We start from the raw sequence: 17,162 nt of genomic DNA on the forward strand, positions 1-17,162 counted from the left end.
TACTCAAAATAGTGATATCAGGGCCGGTTGAATGATTTAAGTCAATTTTTTCTCTCTGGCTTTTATCAATGGAGAGAAAACAACTGAATGAATATCACATTTTTCATGTGTTCTACAGTTTATATGATGTTATATAACTATTTATGATTACTAATGAAAATTGATATTCTCTAGGGTATTATGCAACTAAATTAATAATAAAGAATAAGTGTCCTCACAAAATTTTGCCAGCTACACAAACTAGTCAAGCAGTGTCAATTCTTATGGAATTTAAATTAATATCAAAAGCATCACAAACTTTGAATATACCAAATGCATGGTCAGGAAGAATATTGGCAAGATATGATTGCTCTCAATAAGGCAAATACTTTACTTGTTTTAGCGGAGTTTGTAATACTGGTCAAATAGAATGCAGTGGTGCTGGTGGTATTCTACCAGCAACCCTTGTATAGTTCACAATAGCAAGCTGGTCAGGTGAAAAGGATTTTTACTCTTTACATAGTCGATGGTTTTAATCTACCAGTCTCTGTTTTCCCTTGAACTAGACCTGATTGTGAATGAGCAGAGTGTCTTGTTAATCTTAATGACATAAATGTGGATATCAAGAACAGTTAGAAGGATGAGATCAAAATAATAATGTCATTGCGTGAAAAAGCGGATGTTTGGCGTTTCCTCAGGATGATCGTGCTGCACTGGTGCATGTAGTTCTCTACAAACATGCAAGCCATCGGAATACTCTTCAACTTATGAAGTGTGTTGTCATCGAAATTTTACTTATTCGTTTGCTAAAATTTTATATACATGTACATAAACTGACTACATTATTACCTTTTGTCCATAGGGAGAGGGGTTTTCCTAATGAATAGGTGGCCTAAAGTCAAACTTTAATATATATATATATATATATATATATATATATATATATATATTATTCAATGTTATATTATAGCTTCTTCAAATGTGGTACGTAGTTAATATATCTTGATAACCGATTTTCTTTTTTCTGTTCGTGTAATCTTTCGTGTGACATCGTTCTTGTTAGATAAATTCTTATCGATATTAATTTTTAAACTTTTTTCAATTGAGGAATTGCTACAAACTATTAATATAATTTAATATTCAGTAGACGCATTTTAAAATATAATCAAACTTCACCTGATTGAGTATGTCAATTAGATTATTATTCTACTTGTACAGTTTGTCCTATCACTTTTAATTCTGAAATAAACTAAAATCATTAATATCACTAGTGATTATTATGCTTTAAAACACATTCAAAGTTAGACAATATCTTTTCAAATCTAATTAGCTTGAGCTTGAAATATAAAAAATACATTCAAATATCGTAAATAAAAAAGCTTTCAAATGGAATAAGCTACTATACCTTTCTTTATCATCAAAGGAAAATAGAATCATGCCTTAGTTCAGGATCTCCCAACTCGTATGTTCTTTGCAACTCGGGAATATGAAGTTGGACTCATTAGTAATTGCAGACGCCGCATGAATATGTATTAGGGCCCAAGCCAAATCCATGAGAGAGAATTCTTTGAAGTCAACTAGAGACCGGCAAAGATCGAAGGAAACACTAACTTCCTGCTTCAGAATAAGTGTGATAAACGTAATATTTCTTTGATGTGATGATCTGACTTTCTTTTAAGAAACTTCAATAGCATTTTTAATGTGTGATGCCACATCCTCTGATAGAAGGCATCTCGGTATTACCTAAAAGGATAGTCATGATGTCCCTTTATGACCAGTGTTTTTATTATGGAGCAGAAGGCAAAGATTTCCAGTAGTTCCCAATCTCTGACTTTCCCTTTAAGAGACAAGGTGGGTGATGTAAGGACTAATACAGAGTGGTTTGGTCATTGATAAGCAAAACAAATATAGGAACTATTACTGATGTGCCGGGAATTATGGCACATCCAATGCTTTTTAACTCTAAGTTTTACTTGTTTTCGAGCAAGTTTGTATTAGTTTGATGTGTTTTATGTGTTGTGCAGGTATTTCGAAGTTAGAATGCTCAAAAAGCGAAAAATGAGGAAAGTAAGCAATTTGTTCTGATAAGCATAAGGACGGACCGTCAACATGCTAGACGGTTCGTCGAATTGCCTCGTCGATAAGTTCCTGCGAAGTGATAAATCATGAAATCATCATCAGATCCTCAACTTGCACCATCGACATGATCGATGGTCCATCGAAGTGCTTCGACGATGGAGTTCGTACAGAGTGAAAAAAGAATACTCAGATCGTCATTATGGTCATCGAACATGTCAATGACTGTCGAAGTGCAACGACGACCTGTCGAAGTGCAAGCCAAGCTGGAACAGGACTGGAATTGATTATTCCGAGTTTAACTTGTATAAATAAGTGTTTAGGTTTTATTTTTCAGACATCTGCAAGATTAGTATAATACTTGTTTAGTAAACTTTTCACACCATATTCTCTGTGGAATTCGACCATGTTACACCCCGGAATTTCATGTCGTTGTGTCGTACGTAGACTAACGTCAGCTTCAGGTGAACATGGAGTTCTTATGACATTAAGGAGGGCATTTGGTAGTTTTAAAGAGTATGTGATAAGATTTTGAAGTTGTATGAATCGGAGGAAGAAAGTTCATCGAAGGAAAGTGAGGTATAAGTCGCGTTTGGGGAAAAGGTTTCATAAGTATCAACTTAAATATTATTTAGTAAGGTCTTGTGAATGAGTTATAAGGATGTTTAGATTTTTAATGAAGTGTTAAACAAGTGCTAAGAAGGTTCCATAAGGATTGGAGATCAAACGAATCGACGAGAAAAAGTTCGGGAGAAAAGTGAGCTATACGACCATTTATACGGTCCATATAATTTTATACTGTCCGGATAATGGTCCGTATAACAGTTTCAGAATGGACCAGTCTCTGATGGACATATAAGGTCACTTATACGGACAATACAAAATTATACGGACCGTATAAATGTCCGTATAAAATCATGTCGGGTCAGATATTTGCAAGTGTATATATATATATATATATATATATATATATTAGACCCAAGTTCTTATTTTTTATTTCTCTCGTTTCCTCCACACTTCTTGAGAGCTCTAGAATATTCTATACACCCGACTAACATAAATCAAAGGCAAATCAAAGATCAAACATCATTAATCCAAGGAAATTAAGTGCAGGGAAGCTCTCTAGGGTTGCTAGAAGCGAAGAAGCCCTTTGGAATTGATGTTGGGGCTTTTCTCAAATGGAGTATTTTCATCCAAGGACCATTCCTATGTGATCAAAGGTGAGTTTCACATTTAATCCATGTTAATAAGAGTATTTAGTTGTAGAATAACTTGAATAAAGGAAAGGAGTAGAATATGAAGCTCGAAGGTGGAATTAATGGTATTCTTGGATAACGACTTGACATTAATCATAGTTGTCACACCCCGATCTCATCAGAGCATGATGGGCACCCAACCCTTACTTAGAGCTGAGCGAACCCTCTGGCATTCACATAATGAAACTGGACATATAAACAAAAAATTTCGGAAATATAATAAAGTACTTTCTGTCAAACCATAGAAATTTGCGAACGATACTCAATTAATCAAAAATCGATTATGTCAAGCTGACATATCGGCCTACATGGTCGCTTTACTCAACACATGACATCTTAACATACTAACCCCAGGACACTGTCTGCAAAGTCTCTAAGAGTAAACAGCCGAATCATATGAGTCGGGACAAGGCCCCGATGTACCCATACACACATATGATAACCATAATGACTCGGCACTGCTCCATGAAGAAAATGGAGTTTGCCAATCCTAGCCGATAGCCAACCATCCTAGCTGAATACTTTTACCTGCAAAACAATCTGGGACTGTGTGGCATGAACACAGCACCCCCAGGCAAAGAGACGTCAGTACGAACAATGTACCGAGAATGTAAGGCAGCAGTAATCATAAAGAATGGGATATAAGCCATAGTGAAAGTATGACAAACCACCTGTAATATGAATAGCCCCGAAGGCAGAGAATAACCATGTAAGTAGCCCCAAAGGCAATGACTAGAAATGTAATATATACCATACCCGGCCCTATAGTAAGGGACTCGGTGAATTATAAATATATACCGTACCTGGCCCTCTAGTGAGGGACTCGGTGAAGTAATCATATATATACCGTACCCGGTCCTCTAGTGAGGGACTCGGTGAATAATGCAATGAAACTGTGTACGAATACATACCCGGCCCGGGACTCGGTGAATGATATATTAAGAGCATGCACGAGTAAAATATCATGAGCAACCATATGCAAACTATATCATCATCTGGGACTTAATAGAATGATTAGAATAAACCGCCACTTGAGAATCAAAGACAACTATCATGTCAAGTATCACTGAGAACTAGAATTCATGGGAATTATGTACGTTCATCGTTCGCTCGTTTTATGTAATTCATGTCAAAAAGAAAGAAAGGATAGCTTTACATATATATAGAAACAAATGAATGCTAGTGAGACTCATAAGATTATTTTTGAATCTCTTTGAATAAACTGGAAGTATAATACCCTCGAATGTCACTATGGATTATAATATGAAAATAGGACTTCAGGAATTATAGGCATGAATCAGGACATAATGAAATAGCTTCTGGAAATCAAGAACATTAGCCATTCTAGTATTTAAGAATAGAAGCTTCTTTGGCGTTTATACGTTCGTCGTCTGTTTGTTCCATATAGACCACGCCAAAAAAAGAAAAGGGAATAGCCTTAACATACCTTGTTAGCTTCTTAAGCTAATACAAACTTAAGTCTCGGGCTTCCCAAGATCTACAACAACGTCAGTAGATACCAAACATTAGCTATAGGTACTTAGGAATCCAACCCTAAGCTAGCACGTCATTTATAGAAATTCGGACAACATTTCCTTTATAAATTCAACAAACCCCAAGAATTCAACTCAGCCAAATCATCAACAACAACGCCAACAACCATATAATTAAGCCATTTCTTAAGGATCCCCATCATCAACAACTCAAGAACATGATGAAAACAGACCCTATATACACAATATACCATTATGTCGTATAACTTCTCCTTCTTCATAAACATGTAAAACATCATTCAAAACTACAACAACAATATTATAAAGTATGTTCCAATAATTATAGCCATAAATAGCTCTACCAATTTCTTAAAATAAATTCAAACCTTTCCTTTCACAGTTTCTTCACCAAGTAACTAGCTAGGACTCATACAAACTTGAATACATGAAGATGAATCATAATCTTACCTTATATGCCAAGAACCACTCTTCTTCCACCTTATTTCACTTTGAAGAAAGCCCGGATTCAACAACACAATAGAACGGAACAACGAGATCGAAGTAGTGACCAAAACTCTAATATTGTTCTCGTGAAGAATCACACTTTGCTTCTTTAAGAAGAAAGCCACGTTGATGCCTAGGACAGAATGTCACGTTGTTGTTTGGTTTTCAAGAATAATGTTTCTGCCCATTTTCCTCTTTAAGAAGTTACCTAATAATATTGAAAACTTGCTGCACATATCTATCCTTAAGAGAATTCCCAATTCTGAGGATTATTTTCAAGAATCAATATATCATAGGAGCCGTGGGCTCCACATCAATTAATACATATCACCAAAATTCCACTCAATCCATTATGCCCATTAGTCACTACTAATGCGTTGTCACATGACACGTGGGGAAAACCCCTACTACTTATCCCAAAATAATTACTAAAAATTTCCCACTATAGTCTTTTTTTTAATCCATTGCACGCATAATTAGTCCCTTGATCTCATTTCACTTAAATAATAATTATTTTCAACACACTTCATATACTCATTATTACGATCACAAAATATGGTACTACTCCGTAGCCTCTTTTGGCACACATAAGAATTATTTCCAATCACCGTAACCACAATTTTAAATCTTAAATCATTTTAGGACCTCATCCTTTTATTCACCGATCTCTTTATTTGCATACTTGTATAAGACCAAAATTCTCCGGTGCCAGCGGTTCGAACCATAGCTCGAAAGTACGAGTATAATACTGATGAAACTTATACTATTCGATTTGTGTAACCTCCAACCTTCACGACACCTACTTATCACTTGTTAAGCATCACATAAATACTTATAATATCAAAAATTAACCTTGTCCTCGAACTTATGTCGATTAACTTACGACAAGTCCAATGTACAAAAGTACGGGATGTAACATCCTTCCCCCCTTTAGAACATTCGTCCTCGAATGTAAACTAGTCCTGTATAAACTAGAACTCATCTATCATGCTGTGCCTCTTTTTGCTTAACTTAATACCATTCTACACTTGACACCAGTTAATATTGAATTTCCAAAGAAGATGGTCATAATTTAGTTACTTCCGTAATTGACTGCAACTTACTATATCCATCTACGTTTGAGGCTTAGGTCGAGTTTTTCTTGTTTTGGAGTCATCTTTCCAGTAACACTGTAGAATAGGAGTTGTCTTTCCTTTGGGTAGGTTTACCATCACATATTGGTTCCTCTTATCCTCTCTTCTAATTCTTATAGGTCTACTTCCACTATTTATTTAGGTCATATAGTCCACAGCGTACCTCCTTCTTGGAGTCATCATTTTAATCCTTCGACATGAACTATCTATCACATTCCCTTTGAATAGTTGAAAACGAGTTTTCTTCTTAGTAATGACTCTCGGTTGCAATGCTCCCTCGATTCTTCAGGAATATCCTTTCAAAAGATATAAGTGAGTCACTTTTCTGATATGATCCTTCCTGATACTCGGACTCGTCGATCCTTTTTCTTGCTCAATAATGGTATTAAGTCTCACAGGGTTTGCATATCTCTCCCACTTCCTTTCTTCCATATGACCGTAATAATGATATTGATTCACATCTGTAGAGTCTAGATAAATTAAATCCGAGATGTCCTGTCGTAGGTATCCCTCATTGACTCATTAAAGGCTTCGTAGTTTTCGAGAATTTCATAATCCTCTGGTAATCTGTTGGAAATTTTCTATAACCACAATGATATAAAAATGAAAGTTCCAAGGCGTAATACTCTTCTAGTAAAACCCCCTTTATTTGATGATCCCATCAAATTGGTAAGTAATCTAACACACCCGAGGGCTATCGTAGGAAACTTATATCATATTCAGAATAATTGTCCAATTTTTCCTTAATGATAATTCCAACTCAGCATTTCGACTCAATTTACCATATATTTTCCCCCAACTGGACCTGAGTATCACAAACACACTATTCTTACTTACGTATTACTCCTCTTCTTAAGTACCCAATTGGTTTCATTCTGAACATGTAAATACTTGCAGGTTACATAACCGTTCTTGTGTGATTCGTTTATGAACATCTAATCTTATACATACATTTTTCCTTCCTTTGGTTCGTTCTATTTTACGTATCTCATACATTCCAAAACTCTTTTGTCTATCTGTTGTAACTTATCTCGTCATACTCTTTTGTTTCCTTTAGTTGTCCCCTGATCATCACATCTTATATCCTACTATAGAAAACTTTATGTCCCTTCCTATTTGTCACATATAAATCGCAATATCATTAAAAATGACTCTACAGTCAATTCCTTTGCCTCTATTCTAGTATAGCATTGCTATCCTTTACAATATTCCTTGAGCTATTTACTCCCAATGTCACGTTATTCAAGGAATTCACGAATGATTTTCAGTACAATCTCATATACCTGCTCGATTCTTGTTCATTTATTTACTAGCTATAAGATTTATTTCTGCATAGCTCTCACTTTTTGTGTTAGAGTCTATATCTGTCACATCTTAGGATTCATCGTTTCAATCTCTGCACTTGTATTTTCCTTCCTCGCTTCCCCCCTTTAAGGGTCATACTTATACCATTCAAAAATCCGTTTCCTCACTTTCAATCTTGAATTCATGTATCCCTTTCCTCAATTCCCTTATTATACTGAATCATATTCATGCCATTTCCCATAATTTATAGCTACGGTAATTCATGTGTGAAGTCTTAACATACTCATCTTGCAGTTTTTCAACCAAAGTAATACAGCCAACATAGCAATCTAAACAAGGATGTATTTTACTTAGCTCAACCGTTAGTTATGAGTCAATGTCTACATCCGCTCCAATTAACAACTTCTGTCCCATAGGGCTACTCAAAATAGTAGTATCTCTAGCTATCCGTACCATCCATGTAATGTCGCTTATCCCATTCTTCAATACTTAGAGTTCACTTAAAGCGTCATCTTTCCCTTTTCTTCCCATCTCAAGTTATTCCTATCTTTCTCGTAATCAACTTATAGCAACCGTAAATGCATTTTCCTTTAAACCCGCTATCTTTGGTTTCAAGGATCTAAGTCTCATGCACAACTAATACCCCTTATGCCTCATTCTCTTTTACTCTTGTGTTGTACTCGACATTGATTTCAAAACCAATCATAACCATATTGTTTTTTTCACTGATGATAGCCTTGCTTTATCGCTTTATCGTCGTACAGTAAACTCACAACTCATGGCCATATTTTTCTTCCCAACTTATTCATTTATATACTTTATTCGTTCTGTCTTGGTATAGGATATTCGTAGGAGATGCCTCTTTCTTTTCTCAAAATACTACTACTTCTTAAGCGCGCGTACCTCGTATATTTCCTTTTCTTTCTATACCCATACTCATTCCTTTACATTCTTTCCTCCTCAGTTTATCTTATGACCTCCCGTTTTATAATCAATCCTTTATTCCTCGCACAAGGAACCCTATTCTTAACTCAGTACCGCTTTGTCCTTTAGAACAGATTACTTCTACACAATCCATTCTTCGCTTCCAAAACTTATTCTGTTCACTCTGACTTATTATGCTGATCTTTTTCCAGACAAACATTCTATTTCATTATTCATCTCTCTGTAGTCTTGGTCTTTTACATCCAACCAAAGATATCACTCGTGATCTCGATTATACAAATCATAAACCGTTACTACCTTGCCATATCAGTTTTCTCTGATTTATTTTTCAAGTTGACTTTCATTTTCCTTTTGCTTGCTATCATTTCTGTCATGGCGAAACCTTTATGCTGGACTTTCCTCTAACAAAGTCTTATAAGCTTGCTTATCTACTGCCCCATGGCTCGCTTACTGGTTTCGCACTTGCATTCACTCTTTATTCATATAAAGCATGTCACATCTTTAGTCGTTTCCTCGGTATACTTTACTTTCTTGGTATCACAGTTCTTGCTACGTTCTCATTATATCCTGATCATAATCAACTTTATAGAGTGCCACTTCTTGATCTCATTCACAAGCCTGCTTATAAGATATAATAGACTTCATGAAGTAAGCATACTTAACCTGTTACTCCTTCTGATCAGCCCTATTACACTTACCACATAAGTTGTCTTACCAATGTATTCACATTCGTTATAACCTTTCGTATTTCGTACCCCTGTCTCAATCATGCTGTTACTTTATTTTTCTAATAGACATGTCGTATTTTACTTGTGCTTATCCATCATATCAATACTTTAATATCACACTCTATTGGAGTTATCCTTTCTCTTTTATGTCATGTTTTAGTACTACCAGTCTCCCTAATTTACTCTAGTATTTCTCTTTACCATATCAATGTCGATCTTATAATTACCGTTACTATCAATTCAACAACATTTAACTCATCTCTTGTAATTGTCAATGATACTACTAACTTAATCCTATCCTGCCATTACTTTTTACACAACATCCTTTTCCGTTAGGACATATTACAAGCTTATATTTTTATCTCCTTTAAATTCTAGGAAAATTTTGGCAGTGTTTCCTCTATATGTTTTACTATCCAAAACCTGCACGCAACAAATACCAACAATGCCTCACAGGGCTAATATATATATATATATATATATATATATATACGACATATCGCAGCCACACAGGGCTCCCAATTTCAAGTAAAAGTAAAAAGATGTCAAAACTTACCTCATATATCACACCTCGAGATGTACCTGATCCTTTAGCGATTTGCCCTGTTTTACCTTCCTATTTACTTTCCCTTTCGTTCTTCAGCTTTCCATTTCAAACATGCCTCAATATTCTTGCCTTAGCCAACATACATCTTTCGTGCCATTGCTTACCTTTGCACCGATTCATTCAATTTGTTCAGTCCACAAATTTATAACTGAACTTATCATCAAGAGATACATTTAATCAACTCCTTTGTTGTACTTACACTGACTTACCTCTATGACAACCAATCCATTATCATATAAACACATATTCTGATAACGTAGCCTCAACGAAATGACTTACCTCTATAACTTCCAATATCATCACTCACTATCTTCTATCGATACTGTCCTTCTGTTGAAATCAAGGGTTAGTATAAGGAATCTCATTTCCTATAGCTTGGCTCTATCGCACGATCTTAGATATGAAAGAAGAGTTACCATCCTAAATGCCCTGTAGCATCCTGTTTATAAATGTGGCGGGCAACACACCATAAACAAGACTCTACTAGACACAACTTTGCAGACAACCCCTAGGACAAACTGCTTGATACCACTTTGTCACACCCCGATCTCATCAAGGCATGATGGGCACCCAACCCTTACTTAGAGCTGAGCGAACCCTCTGGCATACATATAATGAAACTGGACATATAAACAAAAACATTCGGAAATATAATAAAGTACTTTCCGTCAAACCATAGAAATTTGCGAACGATACTCAATTAATCAAAAACCGATTTAGTCAAGCTGACATATCGGCCTACATGGTCTCTTTACTCAACGCATGACATCTTAACATACTAACCCCAGGAAACTGTCTGCAAAGTCTCTAAGAATAAACACCTGAATCATATGAGTCGGGACAGGGACCCGACGTACCCATACACACATATGATAACCATAATGACTCGGCACTTCTCCAGGAAGAAAATGGAGTTTGCCAATCCCAGCGGATAGCCAACCATCCTAGCTGAATACTTTTACCTGCAAAACAATCTGGGACTGTGTGGACTGAACAAAGCGCCCCCAGGCAAAGGGACTTCAGTACGAACAATGTACCGAGTATGTAAGGCAGCAGTAATCATAAAGAATGAGATATAAGCCATAGTGAAAGTATGAGAAACCACCTGTAATATGAATAGCCCCGAAGGAAGAGAATAACCATGTAAGTAGCCCCAAAGGAAATGACTAAAAATGTAAATATATACCATACCCGACCCTTTAGTAAGGGACTCGGTGAAATATAAATATATACTGTACCCGACCCTCTAGTGAGGGACTCGGTGAAGTAATCATATATATACCGTACCCGGCCCTCTAGTGAGGGACTCGGTGAATAATACAATGAAACTGTGCATGAATACATACCCGGCCCGGGACTCGGTGAATGATATATTAACAGCATGCACAAGTAGAATACCATGAGAAACCATATGCAAACTATATCATCACCTGTGACTTAATAAAATGATTAGAATGAACCGCCACTTGAGAATCAAAGACAACTATCATGTCAAGTACCACTGAGAACTAGAATTCATGGGAATTATGTACGTTCATCGTCCGCTCATTTTATGTATTTCATGTCAAAAAGAAAGAAGGGATAGCTTTACATATATATAGAAACAAATGAATGCAAGTGGGACTCATAAGATTATTTCTGAAACTCTTTGAATAACCTGGAAGCATAATACCCTCGAATGTCACTATGGATTATAATGTCAAAATAGGACTTCAAGAATTATAGGCACGTATCAGGACATAATTAAATAGCTTCTGGAAATCAAGAACATTAGCCATCTAGTATTTAAGAATAGAAGCTTCTTTGGAGTTTATACGTTCGTCGTCCGTTTGTTCCATATAGACCATGCCAAAAAAAGAAAAAGGAATAGCCTTAACATACCTTATCCGCTTCTTAAGCTAATACAAACTTAAGTCTCGGGCTTCCCAAGATTTACAACAACGTCAGTAGATACCAAACATTAGCTATAGGTACTTAGGAATCCAACCCTAAGCTAGCACATCATTTATAGAAATTCGGACAGCATTTCCTTTATAAATTCAACAAACCGAGAGAATTCAACTCGGCCAAATCATCAATAACAATGCCAACAACCATATAATTAAGCCATTTCTTAAGGATCCCCATCATCAACAACTCAAGAACATGATCAAAACAGACCCTATATACACAATATACCATTATGTCGTATAACTTCTCCTTCTTCATAAACATGTCAAACATCAATCAAAACTACAACAACAATATCATAAAGTCTGTTCCAACAATTCTAGCCATAAATAGCTCTACCAATTTCTTAAAATAAATTCAAACCTTTCCTTTCACAGTTTCTTCACCAAGTAACTAGCTAGGACTCATACAAACTTGAATACATGAAGATGAGTCATATTCTTACCTTATATGCCAAGAACCACTCTTATTCCACCTTATTGCACTTTGAAGAAAGCCAGGATTCAACAACACAATAGAACGGAACAACGAGATCGAAGTAGTGACCAAAACTCTAATATTGTTCTCGGGAAGAATCGCACTTTACTTCTTTAAGAAGAAAGCCACATTGATGCCTAGGACAGAATGTCACGTTGTTGTTTGGTTTTCAAGAATAATGTTTCTGCCCATTTTCCTCTTTAAGAAGTTACCTAATAATATTGAAAACTTGCTGCACATATCTATCCTTAAGAGAATTCCCAATTCTGAGGATTATTTTCAAGAATCGATATATCATAGGAGCCGTGGGCTCCACATCAATTAATACATATCATCAAAATTCCACTCAATCCATTATGCACATTAGTCACTACTAATGCTTTGTCACATTACACGTGGGGAAACCCCCTACTACTTATCCCAAAATAATTATTAAAAATATCCCACTATAGTCTTTTTTTTTAATCCATTGCACACATAATTAGTCCCTTGATCTCATTTCACTTAAATAATAATTACTTTCAACACACTTCATATACTCATTATCATGATCACAAAATATGGTACTACTCCGTAGCCTCTTTTGGCACACATAAAATATTATTTCCAATCACCGTAACCACAATTTTAAATCTTAAATCGTTTTAGGACCTCATCCTTTTATTCACCGATCTCTTTATTTGCATACTTGTATAAGACCAAAATTCTCCGGTGCCAGCGGTTCGAACCATAGCTCTCAAGTACGAGTATAATACTGATGAAACTTATACTATTCGATTTGTGTAACCTCCAACCTTCACGACACCTACTTATCACTTGTTAAGCATCGTATAAATACTTATAACCTTAATAATTAACCTTGTCCTTGAACTTATGTCGATTAACTTACGACAAGTCCAATGTACAAAAGTACGGGATGTAACAATAGTTCTTGATGTGCTATGAGTTTGATCTTGTGGTGAATGATATTAAGAATGTTGAAGAAGTATTATATGTCAACGACTATGGTAGTACACCATAGTTATGGTTATGGATGACATTGGAAGGGCATTTTAAAAATCGGATAATGTGTAACTTGAAGAAGTTAATTGATTTTGATGTCTTAGGTGTTGTTAATGTTTTTTAGGAGTTGTTATTTTATATGGAGAAAGTTGTAAAAACAAAGAACTGCTGCCCAATTTTCATTATCTCTTAGTCGCATTAGCTTAAGCTTAAGTATGTTTTCGATTATCTAATTATAGTACGAACTCTCTTGAATGTAGAATCGTAAGCTTGGAAGAAGAGCGCTTAGTGTTAAGGAGACATAAAAGTATGTAAGGCTAGTCCCATTTTTTTCTAAGGCATGATTCCTATAATATGACCTCCTTTATCTTTCCAGGACTTTCTCATATTCAGGAAATTATAAGTCTATGACTGTGAAGAACTACTCATGAGATAAAGATAAGAGATATGTTATGAATATGATAATGATGATGATGAATCTATGTCTAGAGATTCTTAAGCTTATGGAATGATGTTATTGTGAGGATAATGGTCTTGTGGTATGAATTCTTTGATGTCGCTCATTGTTGCTAGTTTCACCTTATGATGCTAATTCCTTCACGGTGAGGCGTGCTGATTATGATTGTTTCATAAGATAATTGGAGGTTGCCGACCTTACGTCACTCCGATAGAGTCACCGCTTTTACTTGAACTCTTATGCATGCTTCATGATGAGATTACACTGTGCCTAGATGGCCGGGCATGACACCGCGAAGGCCGACTTATGATTACACTGTGCCTAGATGGCTGGACATGACACCGTCAAGGCGGGCGGCTTATGATAATACTGTGCCTAATTGGCCCGACATGATACCACTAGGCGTGCGATATTATCCGGACGCGGGTTAACGATGATGGTGCATTTGATATGCATGAAATGTGTTTTCTTTAAAAAGTTAAGCAGGCATAATATTCATATTAAGAGGCACTCGACGTTCAGGTTATATCTTTGCCTCATGCTTCATTATTTCTTTATTATGTTAGTATTACTCATGCCTTACATACTCAGTACATTGTTCGTACTGACGTCCTTCTTCTTTTTGGACGTTGTGTTCATGCGCACAGGTAGACAAGGAGACAGACCGGATTCCTAGGAGCCTATTCAGCATATATATATACAGGAGCACTCCACTGTTGCAGATTTGGGTATATCCTTTTGTGTACATATATTGGGTATGGCGGGGTCCTGTCCCGTCCCGTTCTTATGTCTCAGTATTCTTGTAGAGGCTCGTAGATACTTATGTATGGGTAGTAGATGTCTCATGATTACTTCAGTGTATATTCGTATATCATTTTGATGGCCTAGCAGGCTTATATGCATAAAGGTAGATGTATTTTGGAAATGATAATGATTGTATTATGACAAGTCTCGTGCTGAGAGTAATGTATATTCAGGAAGGGTTTGATGACAAGTATGTTGGGTGATGCTCGGTAGGGTAGCTTCGGGTACCCGTCATGGCCCCTAGTTTGGTCGTGACAGACCCCAACCTCGTTGGGTTACTATATTTGACAACGTCCGCGTTATACCTTTAATAGGTGTAATATAAGCGTATAAAATTTTGGCGCCATTGCCAGGGAATACGATTTTGAAATTACTAAATAGTGTTTACTATTCTTAAAGTCTTTGTCATATTCCAACACACCTTTTTTGCTACCTTGTAAACCAGGTGATCATGGCCAACAACGAACTTCCAGTCCAGAATGTTTTTGCTAATGAACTAGAAGCAAATGAAGAGTTTGCATCTGCAATCATTCATCCGAGGGTGATTGCTACTACTATCAAGTTTGATAATTCCCTCTATCATATGCTCAAACAAGAGAGATACTTTGAAATGCATTCGATGGTAACCCTCACCAACATATAACAAACTTTCTTGATGTGTGCTCTCAGCATATCCAGCGGGGTGTGACTCAAGAAGAGGTTCGGCTGAAACTCTTCAAATATTCGTTAGCCGGAGAAGCGAGAAAATGGTTCATAAAGCTACCCCGAAACTCTATTGCTACATGGGATGAGATGGTCAAAGTGTTTCTCAGGAAGTGGTATCCCCCGAGTAAAAGAGCTGAAATTCGTGAACAGATTTACGAGTTCAAATAACGTAATGGGGAACAACTTTTTGAAGCTTGGGAGAGGTACAAAGAATATTTGGATAGGAGTCCAAACCATGGTTTTCCAGAACAAATTTTGAAGGAGAAGTTTTACAGAGGTTTGGATCCTATGACCCAAGCAATAGCCAATAATACTGCCAACAAGTGTTTCATGAATAAGTCCTATGCTACTATTACTGATATTCTACTATTATTGATATACTTGATCGATTGACTACACACAGCCAAGCATGACATTCAAGTAATTCTGATGGGCTATCACTTGGAACACCATTGATTCAAACTATTGTGAAAGATAGCCAGGAAACACAACATACATTGCCACAATTAGCCACTAGTCTCTCTTTACTGACAAAGAGGCTTGATGAGAGAAGCACAGAAGGTGAACGTTTGTGAAGATATCTCAGGCATGCCGCTTGGAATGTACCATGTCCCAGAGGGTCCACATCAAGAGGGCCCCCCTCTGCAAATTGAGAATGTACAATATGCAGATTACATAGCAAAAGGGGATATTCCTGGGCCAATTCAGAGATACTGGAAACCCCAACAAGGGCAGGGGTCATACAATCAAGGGAACTACAACAACAACAACCAAGGGAACTACAATAACAACTATGGTGGAGCGAACCAAGGGAGATATAACAACAACAACGATAATTTTGGGAATAGAAGTTCCAACCTTTACATTCCACCAAAAGGGCAGTCTAATGATCAAGGTAGTTCAAGGTTGGAGTTAATGCTTGAGAAAGTGGTGGAAAGTTAGACAAACACTGAAAAGACATTATCTAGGCTATCAGAGACGGTGGTCTCTCAATCAGCAGCTATTCAGAATCTTGAACAACAGATGCGTGATCTTTCTAGAGAATAACATCCTACTAGAAAATGAGGGCTTCCTAGTGATACTACTATAAACTCGAAGAATGGTTGAGGAGTGGAACGTACTTTTGCTATTAGCACAAGGAGTGGTAAAATACTTCAAGGTGCTGACAAGAAGGTGTTTGATCTAGATCCTATTATTGAGGAAGAAGAGGTGCATTCTGAAGTGCCTATTTTTGATGAGGAAGTTCGTGGTGAAGAAAAAGTTGCTGATATACCTGAAGTTGCTGCTGATACAGGAAAACACACGATAAAAAGGGCTCTTCGCCCTTTGACTCGGATGTACAGAGCAAAGCCTCCCTTTCCTTAGAGGTTGGCAAAGAGGAATGATGATGCTAAGTGTCGAAAGTTCTATGATCAGTTGAAGCAGTTAACAGTGAATTTTCCAATCTTAGATGTTGTCAAAGAGATGCCCGGATTTGCTAAGTTTGTGAAAGACCTACTTACAAAGAAAAGGTTTGTTCTACATGAGACAATGAATTTAACTCGTCGTATGAGTTCAATTATTGCTTCCACTACAGTTCAGAAGAAGGAAGATCCAAGGGCGTTTACCATTCCGTGCAATATTGGGCTTCATGGATTCACCCGTGCTATGTGTGATAATGAGGCGAGTATCAACTTGATGCCCCTTGCTATTTTCAAATAATCTGGATTGGGGACTCCTAGACCGACTTCTATGCGAATAC

At 36.6% G+C, this 17,162-nt stretch overlaps 1 pseudogene; it reads left to right on the forward strand.

Annotated features, from left to right (window-relative positions):
• The first annotated feature begins 68 nt into the window (after nucleotides 1–68).
• LOC132613238 (uncharacterized) lies at nucleotides 69–16,786 on the forward strand (annotated as a pseudogene).
• The last annotated feature ends 376 nt before the right edge of the window (nucleotides 16,787–17,162 follow it).

This window comes from Lycium barbarum, chromosome 10 (assembly GCF_019175385.1).
Source record: "Lycium barbarum isolate Lr01 chromosome 10, ASM1917538v2, whole genome shotgun sequence".
In the NCBI taxonomy this organism is placed as follows: domain Eukaryota; kingdom Viridiplantae; phylum Streptophyta; class Magnoliopsida; order Solanales; family Solanaceae; genus Lycium; species Lycium barbarum.